Source organism: Crocodylus siamensis, chromosome 9 (genome assembly GCF_052110815.1).
Source record: "Crocodylus siamensis isolate JL-2025a chromosome 9, ASM5211081v1, whole genome shotgun sequence".
Taxonomy (NCBI): Eukaryota; Metazoa; Chordata; order Crocodylia; family Crocodylidae; genus Crocodylus; species Crocodylus siamensis.
Window position 1 is genome coordinate 61018439 of NC_143403.1, and position 12248 is coordinate 61030686.

The window sequence follows — 12248 nt, forward strand, 5'->3', positions numbered from 1 at the left end:
AGCCTCCTCTTGAAGACCCCCAGGGTAGGAGCCAGCACCACTTCCCTTGGAAGTTGGTTCCAGATCCTAGCTGCCCTGACAGTGAAGTAGCGCCTCCTGATGCCTAGCCTGAATCTACCCTCTGTCAGCTTGTGACCGTTATTCCTAGTCACTCCTGGTAGTGCTCGGGGGAACAGGGACTTCCCCAGCACATGCTGGTCCCCTCTAACTAGTTTGTAACAGCCCACTAGATCCCCCCCCCCCCCAGCCTTTTCTTGTGGAGGCTGAACAGGTTCAGGTCCTGTAGCCTCCCCTTGTAGGACCTGCCCTGCTGCCCCCTGATCATGCGGGTGGCCTCCTCTGGACCCTCTCCACGTTGTCCACATCCCTCCTGAAGTGCGGCACCCAGAACTGGATGCACTACTCAAGCTGCGGCCTGACCAGTGCTGCATAGAGGGGGAGGATCACCTCTTTGGACCTGCTTGAGATGCATCTGTGGACGCATGACAAGGTGTGGTCGGGTCTTCCTTACTGCATCCCCACACTGCCGGCCCACGTTCATCTTGGCATCAATGATGACTCCAAGGTCCTTTTCTGCCTCTGCACTGATGAGAAGGGAGTTCCCCAGCCTGTAGGTGCAGCACCTTGCACTTGTCGGTGTTGAATCCCATCCTGTTCTCATCCGTCTACCCCTGTAACCTGTCTAGGTCCAATATATTTGAAGTAGGCTTCTGGTCAATCTGAGCTTGAAGATGAGAGCTATAATAAGATTCAAACTGAACTGACATATGAGCTCTTAATCTTGCACCTCGTGCATCTTGGTATAGCTATATGCTGGACTAGAAGTCATTCCTTCCCAACATTGTTATCCATCCTGGAATGACTCAAATTCTACATTTCCAACCATGTAGAACTTACATTTTTTTTTTAACATGACTTGCCTGATTTTAAAAAAAAACAAACAGCAAACCCAAACCCACATTCCTTAGTTGTTTTCCAAGACTCGTAGCCATATATCTTGCAGCTCTGTAGCCCTCTATTAAAAGTTGAATATTGACTGCTTAAATTTTTACTTCAAAGTTTTTAAACATTTATCAATAAAACTTGTGATCCAGATTGTGTAATTGATATTTGAACTTGTTTTAAGCAAATACATTGTTACTGGGTAGTTGAGGTCATTACTTCTCAGAGTATTGCTTTACTATAAGACTGAATGAATGTTTTTGCTACATCTGCATACTTGATTTCCCAGGAATTCAAGCCTAAGTATCTGTTGAAGTTTTATACTCTACAGGATTGGTGCATCAGAAAACTCAAGGGAGCTAAATTCTTTGAAAGCTAGACTTCTGGATTTGGCCCCAAAAGTAGATCCTGAAGGAACTTTTATATTGCCTATGTAAATTCCTAAGTAAATGCAAGAACTGTGATTAAATATTTATCTCTGAGGTCTTGAAAACTTTTTGTACTTTTTCTTGGTTGTCTGTTTCTTTGCCTTGCAGGGGCAGAACAGATGCTGGGAGACTGAGCTTTCATCTCCAGATGATCAGTTCAACCTAGTTTGAGTCTGTCATGATCCAAAGTTAGTGTCTAGCCTATGTAAAGATCATTCAGGTTTTTGGGGCATTTTTTTTTTGACGAGTTCAGTACTGTATTTAGTGTATTAGGCTACTTTCCAGTTCTGGGTCACACATTCCATGCCAGGCATCAGGGAACTAATGTTGCTTGTACCAAATCTGCTAGTTCTGCACCTGTTACGTAAATAAGTATGAAATGTGGAGTAGAACACACTGGGCATGACTGTGTATGTGGTGTCTTGAAGATCCTGCAGCTATTAAGAAATTTAAGACTTCAAATGGTTGAGAGGAAAGGGGTTATTAATGTTTGAGTCCACATCTGGAGGAACTGATTGGATTTCCTGTCCATTGCCTCCAGTTTGGAAGGAGTACAATTTTAAAAAGGCATCTTAAAATTCAGCTAAATTGGTGGTGTCTGTCAGTTCCCATAACATATCCCTTTAACTCATGGCTCTTTCACTGCTCCAAATCTGAAGGTTTTGCTTTATGTTGTGGTGCTGTCTGTGTGTTCCATCATGGTGTCATACTAGGAATCAAAACAGCATTTTTCTTCCTACCCTGACATAAGTTTCTTAATGTTATTCTCTATTCATAGTCAGCTAAACCAATGTTTGATATTTTTGCTTGCAAACAAATGACAGATCTAAGAGCAAATAGATTTTGGTCATTACCACAGAAATGTTTGTCTGTGTTTTAACAAATCCATACAGACTTAATCATATAGAATAAATAAAATGTGGGAAAAAGAGTGGTAATGAGAAGCAGTGATGTGAGAAAAGTGAAGTGTTGGAAATGTCAGACCTAATGTAGCCATCATTTGTTGATTTATATTTCATTCTTTTATGTCTCTGCAGCTACTGCTACAGTGAGCTTCATTAATAATAACTTTAGGGATTTGTGGCAAGTCTTATTTTCAGGAGAAAAATTAAATGAAGCATCTCCAAATGAAATATAGTAAAGTAACACTAGTAAGGGCATTCCCTCCTTGGAAGCCCTGGCAGTTGTCTTGTTCCTGCAGACTGTGATGTAACAAAGTTTGGTTCGGAGGGGAGAACATAAAAATGATCTCGTGAGATGCTCTGTTGGAGAATGGCTGGTTCTGCCGCTAAGGCAGAGTCGGTGGGAGAGGTAGCTTGTGAGGAACCTGTGAAGATCCCTGGGTCCCATGGCAGATGAATCGAGAACCATGCAGCCTGCCACCATCCCAGAATGCTAAAGGAGGTCTGGTTCACCTAAAACAGCAGGGTTTTTGTGCTAGCCCCTAGTGAGCAAAAAAGTAATCTATATAAATAAACCTAAGTAAAGCCTTGTTTAAACTACTTAGAAAAGAGTAACTTCTCTACAGGCAGATGAGGAATGTGTCCCTTGCATGGGGTGCAATATAATTCACTGAATGGTGGAAAGTGCACAGACTCTCTGACCTGTTGCACATGGAGGCAAGATAACATGAAGAAAAGTCGGGACTGACTTCTCTTTGTATATTCAGCGGAAGAGCCAAAAACACACACTTTCTTGTCTCCAGGGTTTCCTGTTATGTATGCAGCTAGCCTGTTATTCTTGACTACTTAAAATGTTTTCTTCATTTTACTGTTAAAAAAAAATTCATACATAAAGGCATCAGACAGCTCAGTGCAACAATCCTCAAAAGATAATGTTACACTATAGAGAGATCAGGGAAACTGCCCTTACTACTTTTTTTCTCTAGAAATCTGCTCTCCCATTTCCATCCACACGATACCTGGAAAGTAGTTTGTTAGCACCCCAGGGCTCCTATACATGTGCAGGGAGGTTGCTCTGATGCTCTGTAATTTAAAGCACGTTAGAGCAGACTCGATTAATCAAGTCTGCTGGAGCATGGCAATTACTGCACTCCAACAGATTCCAGCGGCATGTGCATCAGTGTCCCCGTGCTGAAAAATGGCAGGAAGGCAATTTAGTTCAAAGCACCCTGCCGCCATTTTTAACATGGCTCTTGAAGCTGTGCTAATTAAAGCACCTTCCCCCCCCTGCCTTTTTTGCCTCCTGGAGCATGTGTATAAACACCCCCAGAGTCCCCATGTGGAAATGTATGTTTTTCTTGAAAATGATGCAGTGAAATGTATAGTAGCTCGCATAAGAATATGGTGCAGTTGCATCTACTGTCTTACCCCAGTTGCCTAAATGGATAACTCTCCATGTGAATTGTCTTTAGTTCTGTATATAATGGCCAGCTTGCTGTTTTTGCAACCAATGTTCAGCTGACACGGTGATTGACCTGTAGCAATACTTCAGTGTTACTGACTGACTGAACACCTTGAAATGCACATGCATCCGAGGGACCCCTGGAAGATGTATTATGTGAAGACATTTTTTTTTTTTTATCTTTTTTTTAGGAAGGTGGCATGTTTAATTAGAAAAATATTTTTGAGGTAGTTCAATTTGGTTTTTAATAAATTTGATAGTTTCTCTCTCCTACCTTTTTTGATATTTAACAGAACATCTTTTAAAAACATTTACTAAAATTGTGAGTTAAACTGTTAAATGGCTCAAATCTGCCATCTCTTGCCTACAAAGTAGCTTTAACAAGCGAATACTTCCTTCAGTGTCAGTTAGTGTTTCTGGCCTCTTTTTAACCTTCACAGTGTTTGTGGAAAGCTGCAACTGTCGTGCATTTAGCAGTGAGCCCCGTGTTCTTTAAAGCTAGGGTGAGAACAGGATCCTTTTCCAGCCTTGTTTTTTGTAATATTAGAGCTCAGACCTTTTCCCAGTTCCTTTTTGTTCCTCTTAGTCAAGAGTCTGCCTTTCTACTTCTTCCCTCCCTCTCCCAATTCAATACAGTTATTTAATTTATTTTTATTTATTTATTTATGTTGTATTTAGGCACAGCACAGATAGTTCCTGTTTTCCAGAGCCTGACTTTCTCTATGCTAAGTACAACTTCCATTCTCCTTGGAGTCGCATATTAGCTTTTGTTTTCCTCGGGTAACCTTCATGGTCTGAGTCAAGTTGGTAAGTGAAGTACAAATTGTTTGCAATGCCATCATACCTTGATGGTCTGGCTTGTATGGTTTCTTTTTTTTAATATGTCCCCAGAGTCTCTTGTTTTCTGTCTCCTCCTCACTTTTTCCCTCACTCCACCTATTTGGTTCATAAAAATCTGTATGTTGTAATATTGGGTGCTGCAATAATATGTTGATTTACTTCTCACTCAGTAGTAACTGAAACATTTTTTTTAATTAATCTAAATTGTCTTTTTTTAATAGATGTTAACTACACAATTGGTAGTGTTTGTATAACAGTTGGAACTTCCCTTGCTAAGCTCAATCAGTCCAGTAACTGTTTAAGAAGTTTCTTGGATATCCTAAACATTGCCTCTACCTCCAGCTTCTTATCTCCCTGAACTATTAATTCCTTATTAAAGTGAATTTACAGTAACTAATAGGAGTGGATAGTTTGGATTAGTGCTTTCAACCTTTAGTATGTTGTTTGTACTAATACTGTCTTGGGAGTATAGGTTGCATCACTGCAAAGGTAAGATCTACCATGAATTCTGGCCTTTCCTTTTAATGTTGCTGTAAAATAGAATGAGATCAGTACTGTAACATCTCTGTTGGTTTCCCAAGATGGGATTTCCAGTTCAGTACGGCAAACTGTAGTAGTTCTTACACTTTTCAGTGTCCCTTGCATCTTGAATTGTGGGCCAGATTCTCAATAAGGGTTAATATGGGTATATTTAGTTCATAACTTAATACATCCACTATTAAATTAGATTTAAAATACTAGATTAAGTCTCATTATATTAGTTACTGCTTGCTTTTGTGGCTTGAACTATTAAAAATTAGACATTATATTTTTATTCCAGTTGACTTTAGGTCACTAATGCAATATTAAAGTTCAAGATATTGCAGGGAAATATCCAAATCCTCCAGTCTTTTTACATGTTTGAAATTAGCTTCTATAAATCTACCCTCTTACTAAATTACACAGCACAATGTAGTAAATACAGTATTTGTTTTAATCAAAGAAGGCACTACAACTCTTCTTATGCACTGAACTGTTTTTAAAGAAGCGGTTTTGAACACTGCTTCAGAGAAGAGCTAGGTTTCAATTACTGTAGCTTTAAAATTACTGTCAGCTTTAGGTCTTCATGTGTTTAATGCAAAAACTGCTTGCACTGCAAAAATATACTAAGTGATTTTGTAGGCCCTACAATATGTAGTGCTCTGTTTCATGCTCTGTTTCAGAGTGAGGAGGTGGAGTATGTGTTAACTAACTTTCTGTTTTGGTAGCTGATGTAACAGTGTACGAAAGCTTCAAGTAAATAGAGAACCATGTCAGTTTTCAAGCTCTGTTAGAAATGGTGGGTAGAATGAGAGTTATGCCAAAGCAGAACTGCAAAATAAATATGAAAGCTGTTTGCAACTTAGAACAGTATTAAAATGGAGAGTTGAAAACCATTTGTAATATCCCTTTAAAACAATCTACAAAATGCAATATAAAAACTTCAGGGGAAAAAAGCCTATTCTCTCATCTCTATTTAAAGCTCGAGATGTTTTATGCCAACAGTTTTTATTTGAGTCTGTGCTGGGCAGTGGCTTGGCACGAACAGCTGCAATATTTTTTTTCCTTTTCGGTGTGTGACTGGATTGACTGTTCAAAATAAACTTTGTAAATCGGGTAATGGAGAGACTGAAATCTCTATAAAAATACTCTTGAGTGGTTACGAGCAATTACCTGTCAACAGGTTTTGACTGAGTAATCCAATTAATTTGTTGGCAGGGTACCCAGCAAAAACTGATAGTTATTTCCATAAGGATTGAGAGAAACCTGACAGCTGCCTGTTTTAAAATTGGGTGTTTATATCCCTTTGTCTTCCTGGAGTGGGCTTCCCTACTCTTCTAAAAGTCTCCACCAATTTTCTCCTGCTCTGATTTGCCTGTGTCTACAGCTGAGGATTGGAAGGTACTTCCTTCTGAGTCTTTAATATTTTTTCCTGCAAGGGCATCTGCCTATTCTGATGTAGTCAGATGCCCTTCTCTTTGTTCAGTTCCAACAAAGGTTAAAAAGAAGTACTAACCTATCGTTAGGGGTGCACCAATAAAGATTTTTTTTGGTCGATACCATTGGCCAATTTATTAATGAGCCATATCAGCTGATACTGAGCCAACTGCCAATATGCAGCCTGGCAGCTTAGAGAGCAGTGTCTGGCTGGTAAGTCTGTGGTGGGGGGAGGGAAGGGGCGTGGGGGGTGGAGGGCAGATGAAGGTCCTTATGGTAAGGAAGGGAGTGGGGCAGCTGCAGGCGCTGCTCAGCCAGGGCGTGGCAGAGTGTGGGGCAGAGCTGTGGGTGGCTCACCTGGGGGCAGGGGCCACATCCCTGCACGCACCCTTGGGGGAGGCATAGTGGAGCATGTGCTCCCTGGATTTGTGCATGGGGCAAGGGCAGGCTCAGGACTGGGGGCTGCACTGGCCTCTTCCTGGCAGGGGCAGGGCAGGGGCTGTGTCCAGGGCAGGTGTTGGTAGTGGTGCTGGGAGGGGTGTTACGGGTGGGCTATAGCCACTGCAAAATTCACCATAGCCCCTGCTCCGAGTGCAGCCCCCCCACCAGGAAGAGGTTGGCTCAGCCCCTGGGCCCAGCCTGCAGTGGGCAACCTGCCTTTGCCCCACATACAAATCTGGGAAGCACATGCCCTTTCTCCCCTCCACCCCCCTCCAGGGCTGTGCACAGCAGCAAGGACCTGCACCCTCCCCCCTACACCCCCAGGATGAGCTTCCTGCAGCTTCTTCCTTCACCCCACTCCAACTAGGCAGCCCTTGCACCACTCCCTCTCTCACTGTGGGGGCCTTGATCTGGCCCCTTCCCCTTCCCCCACAGACTTACCAGGTAGATGCTGCTCTCCAAGCTGCTGAGCTGCATTCCTGGCCACATGCATGCTGTGGCTGCACACATGCACATGGCACTTATTGGTGACATTATCAGCCACATCCACCCAAAAAAGCCAATTGCCGATCACGTCACTTTTCCTTTTATGATATGGATCGACACATCAGTGTACCTTTTAGCTATCATGATACTCTCTGAATGGAGTTTGCCCAAACTCTGGTCTCCACTATAATATAAGATATAGCTTGGCTTCTGAGTTAACCTGTCAACACTTTCTTTTTTTCTCCTTGGTGTTTGAAGGATAGTGCCTCTGTATGACACTTTTTTGGTAATAAAGATGCATTGCTTGCTCACTGAAGAATTATGCTCATTGAACAACTTCTTGGCTTATTCTTTGTTAAAATGGCATCAACTTTTAAACAAAGCCTCAAGTAACTACAAGTAAATTTCTAGCTCATTTGTACAACATCACCGTAGCCCAAAATAATTGGACAGGAGAATACTCAATCCAGTTTAGATCCCATTTTTATAAGCTTTGTAGCTTCTGTTATTTTCATGCTTTCATAGCATTCATGGCTAGGTTCTTTTATGGTGAGTAAATGTATATATATTTTTAGACTAAATGAATACAAAGCAGGCAGGACATCTTGCAGGAAGAGCAGAAGGAATACACTCAAAAAAAAGCTTTGGAACAGTTTAAAGGCAGCGTGAGGACTGGAAGAATAAAAACTTGGTTGTATCCCTTTCAGAGCAACCTTTGGGATCAATCCTATATTTCTTCCTCTTGACTTATAGGACTGTTTGGATCCATCAACAGTATCCCTGATGAGTCAGTAGCTTGTGTGTCCATAAGGTGGCTTTTTGTTTCAGCAATGTAAAGTTAATCTCCTTTCTCCCTAATAGTGTGTGCATGGTGAAAAGGGCAGGATTTTTAGACAAGTACAAGCAAGATGGTAATGCTTGAACTATAGAATTGAACTGAATTAACTTTGAACATGCTGAAGCCTGCTATTTGGCTTTTTTTACCTAAAAAATAAGCTTTGGACCCAAGAGTATTGGCTATTGTATGAAAGCAGAACACAATTCTTGCCCTACACAACATGCAGTGTTCTTTGTAACTTAGCTGATGATCATGCATTGCTAAGGTGGTCTGAATTTTTCTAACATGTTTCCCATGAAAATGGTTTTATTATGGTTTTTCATTTAATTATTAAGATGAGCTCTCAGATACTGATTTTTTGATTTATTATTCCTGTATTCTTAACATAAGACAGGAAATGAAGAAAAGTTTTGAAACACTTGCTTGGTGCCTAGCCCGCAGTTAACAGGGCCCTGTGAGAACACAAGAGTCTTCTTGCCAGAAATCTATTTCTTTTTTTTTTTACACACTAAAAAAGAAAGTGGGGTGTGTGGGATATTTGGAAGAAAGCAAACTACTAACTTCTGGTGCCTTCACGACAGGACTTATGAAGCTAGTTTGCAGTTTATTGTGTCCTTGAGGAACCAAGTTAGAAAAATGCTTTTTAAAGCAACTGAATGCAATCACATAAATCTCTCTGCCCACACAGCAATCCCTCTTGGAATTTAAAGTGGGAAGGAAGACTTTGCCCAGCACAAATATAATGCCGGTCAGTTGTCATTCATTATCTTTATTTTAAATTCTATATTCAATCAAGGTATCGTCAGGGACTTGATACCAGTTCAGTTAAATTATGGAGTTGTCTGTGAGAAACATACTTGAAGGATAAAACCCAATAACAAGCAGTTGGCTAAAGTAAATCTATTTTATGGCAATGACTTTTTTTATAGTGACCCAAAAAGCAATACTTAGCTAGTTGCAAGATGTTTTCCTTCTTAAACTGAATCTTCAGTCAGTAATGAGTTCCACTGAAAGATTTCTTCCATACTGAAAGTTCTGTTTCATCTCAGTGTGTGTCTTGTGTGATTTTTGTGAGTTTGTAAAGATTTGAGAGTTCAGGTACTTGCACAGCTTAGGAAGGAGGTAAAGGCATCTTCTTTGCATCTTACAATAGTTTACATCTGCCCCGGTTCTGATTGAGCGCTCATGCTAGGTGCTGTGCCAATAAGCAGGTACGTTGCCCTTGTTTCAAAGAGCTTGTGGTCTAATTGGTACCTCACTTAGTAGCTTGTACTTGAGGGCCTGATCCCAATTTCCATCAGTTAGAATCATTTCTTTCTGCTGGCTTTAATCAGTGCCATGCTACGTCTTGAGAGAAGATGTTGTGACAACTACTGACAACACATGAAGAATTTTCTGTGGCTAAAAAGCTAACTTTGTAATGTATAGCTCCTGATTTCATCTGACAGAGGGCAGTAGTTAACCTAGATGATTGTCGATAATGTAATGAACTGGATAGTATTGGATATTGTCAATCTGTAATCAATATTATTTGCTGTTCTAAAAAGAACCTGACTTTTAGCATATATGCATATGATGTATGCAATTTAGATATTCTGATTAATCTTATTAACTTGCCATATCATTGAATGTTTTGACATGTAATAATTAACGGGTAGTCAACCTGCAGCACATATACCACAAGTAGCTTCTGTGTATATTATACAGCAGAGCAGGGAGGGGATGGGGAGTGCAGTTATAGATAGGGTGGGGAGGAGGAAGCAGAGCAACATGGGGGAGGGGATTGGAGTGACAAGTAGGGAGGGTACAGGGCTTATTTGTGACACAGCTGCCAAAAAGGTTGGTTTCCACCATAATAAGTCATCCTTGGGCTGTGATTAGGTTATAGAAGAAACAATAGAGCAGAGCACTCACAAGACATGGTTAACTTTATAAGGGCCGTGTACTAGGCAGAAAAATGGGTATGCTGAGAAAGCTACCTGAGCTGGAAGGAAACCTGTTTTGACCAAGTTCCGGGCATGGGTGGGATCCCCCAAAGTGAAAGTGCAATGGGACAAGTGATGGAGCAGGGATTTAGAGGCAAAGGCTTGGGGCAAGGGAGAGCGACAAAGGAAGAGGCTGCTGAAAGAAATGTGTGGTTTTTGATGCTGGGACCAGCCACAGTCCAAAAAAACTGTCTGGAAAATCAAGCCTACAACACTTTGCAGGAGAGAAACCATGGCTGGAAGGCCCGAGTCCTGCTGAACATCTGGTTGATGAGGAAGTTGAGTCAGAATGGACCGTAGGTGGTGTCTAGATCTGCAGCCAGCACAAGAAATATAAAAGCTCTTTGGTTTAGAAACTTCTATACAATTGGTGTTTATGCCTCAACTATTGTGTCCATTGGGGAATAAACTGCAAACCAGAGTATCCACAACACTGGGTGTTAGGGGGAGTCAGCACTGTAGCCTCTACCTTTTACAGCTCCTGGGACAACAATTGCCTTCTTCCTTACAGATTAGTCTTTTCCCACAAGTGCCAAGGCAAGCTGAGGAGTACCTAGGTCCAATGTGGTCCGGCACTGGAAACTTGAAAAGGACAGTATTGCTTTCCAAATCTTCCCCTTTTTTCAGAAGATCCTTTAGTGTCATTCCTTTAAACAGCCAGATCTTGAAATGAGTTGTCTTATGTCGCATCTTTCTTTCCTGTACATTGGAAGATTTTTTAATTTTTTTTTTATTTATCCATTTATGACCCACCTTGCATAGGCTTGTTTTCTTTTTTGGAGGGTGGGGGCAGGGGGAGGGTTGAACATACACTGCACAACTTGAATTCTTTCTTCTGTGACATTAGTTTATGGTATTAGTCTGTTAAGCAGGGGAATATTTCAGGGGTCCTGCTCCAGCAGAGCCTCAAACTAACACTTTATCAAGTCATTGCTTGAAAGAATAATTCATTTTTGTATAGGAACAGAGATTAAAAAAAACTATTTCCCTCCCCTCCAATCTCTCTCTCTTTTGCCCTGGCTGTCCTGTTTGGTTTGCTGGTTCAGTTTCAGGTTATTTAGCTGCTGCAACAGAGGAGTCCCTTGGTAAAATATTGGTGATAGGAGGAGTGAATCTGTTGTGCCATGACAATGACAGTGACAGCAGGCTTGTTGCAATGCTGAGCCATGACTTGACAGAAGCCAACAGCTACTGGCAGGCTGCTAATTTAAAATCTGTATAAATGCTGCACTTGTAGCTCTGCTTTCGGTAGTAAAAGTGAAATAGTGTGAAATGTCGTGGAAAATGTCTTCCTTCTGTTGAAATTAAAATGTGGGATTATCATGGGAGGGTTCAGAGAGGCTCTGTAAAATGAGACCTAGAATTACAATTAGTATCTGTACCAGGAAATAACAAGACTTTCTTAGTTCTTTTAATGCATTGTGTGATTTATAAAATACTTGCATTTTTATATTTTTGTACAATTTGCTTCAGCAATTACTCACTGGAGCAAAATGAGTTTAATTACTGAGTGATTCTAGGATTCAGGTATTGATTTGTCTCCAACCCCTCTCTCCCCCTAACCCTGCCTCCATACTATGACAACTTTCATGCATGGATCTCTCTAGCAGCGCAGTGTGCTTAAGCTTGTATAGTTAGTAAACTTCTAACGCTTGTTACATCTGGAGCAAGAAAAGTAGGGTCATGTTCCAACTTTATTACCAGGCAAGTTCTCACTGGGACAATGCAGAAAATATCTGAAAGCACCTTGTAAGGTTCCAATCCAGAAAGAACATTTTTCATGCCATTTGAACGTGGCCACAATTTTAAATATGCTACAAAGGGCAGAGACAGTCTTCATCAGAAAGGTACGCTCTGTTCCCAGCAGTGTTTACCCCCACAATATTATATATTTTCCTATTGTCACGGAGTCACGCAGGTGCCCCGTGACTGTGAGGGTGATTGGCAGAGCTGCCAATCACCCAGGCA

At 41.2% G+C, this 12248-nt stretch overlaps 1 protein-coding gene across 3 annotated transcripts in view; it reads left to right on the forward strand.

Moving 5' to 3' along the window:
• TANGO2 (transport and golgi organization 2 homolog) overlaps positions 1-12248 on the forward strand; it is an 82492-nt gene that overhangs the window by 13492 nt on the left and 56752 nt on the right. The window contains exon 2 of one of the 3 annotated variants that reach the window (XM_090062980.1): positions 4413-4541. The exons of the other annotated variants lie outside the window; for them this stretch is intronic. The gene's annotated coding sequence lies outside the window, so the exon portion shown is untranslated. The remainder of the gene's footprint in view (positions 1-4412; positions 4542-12248) is intronic. 3 annotated transcript variants of the gene reach the window in all.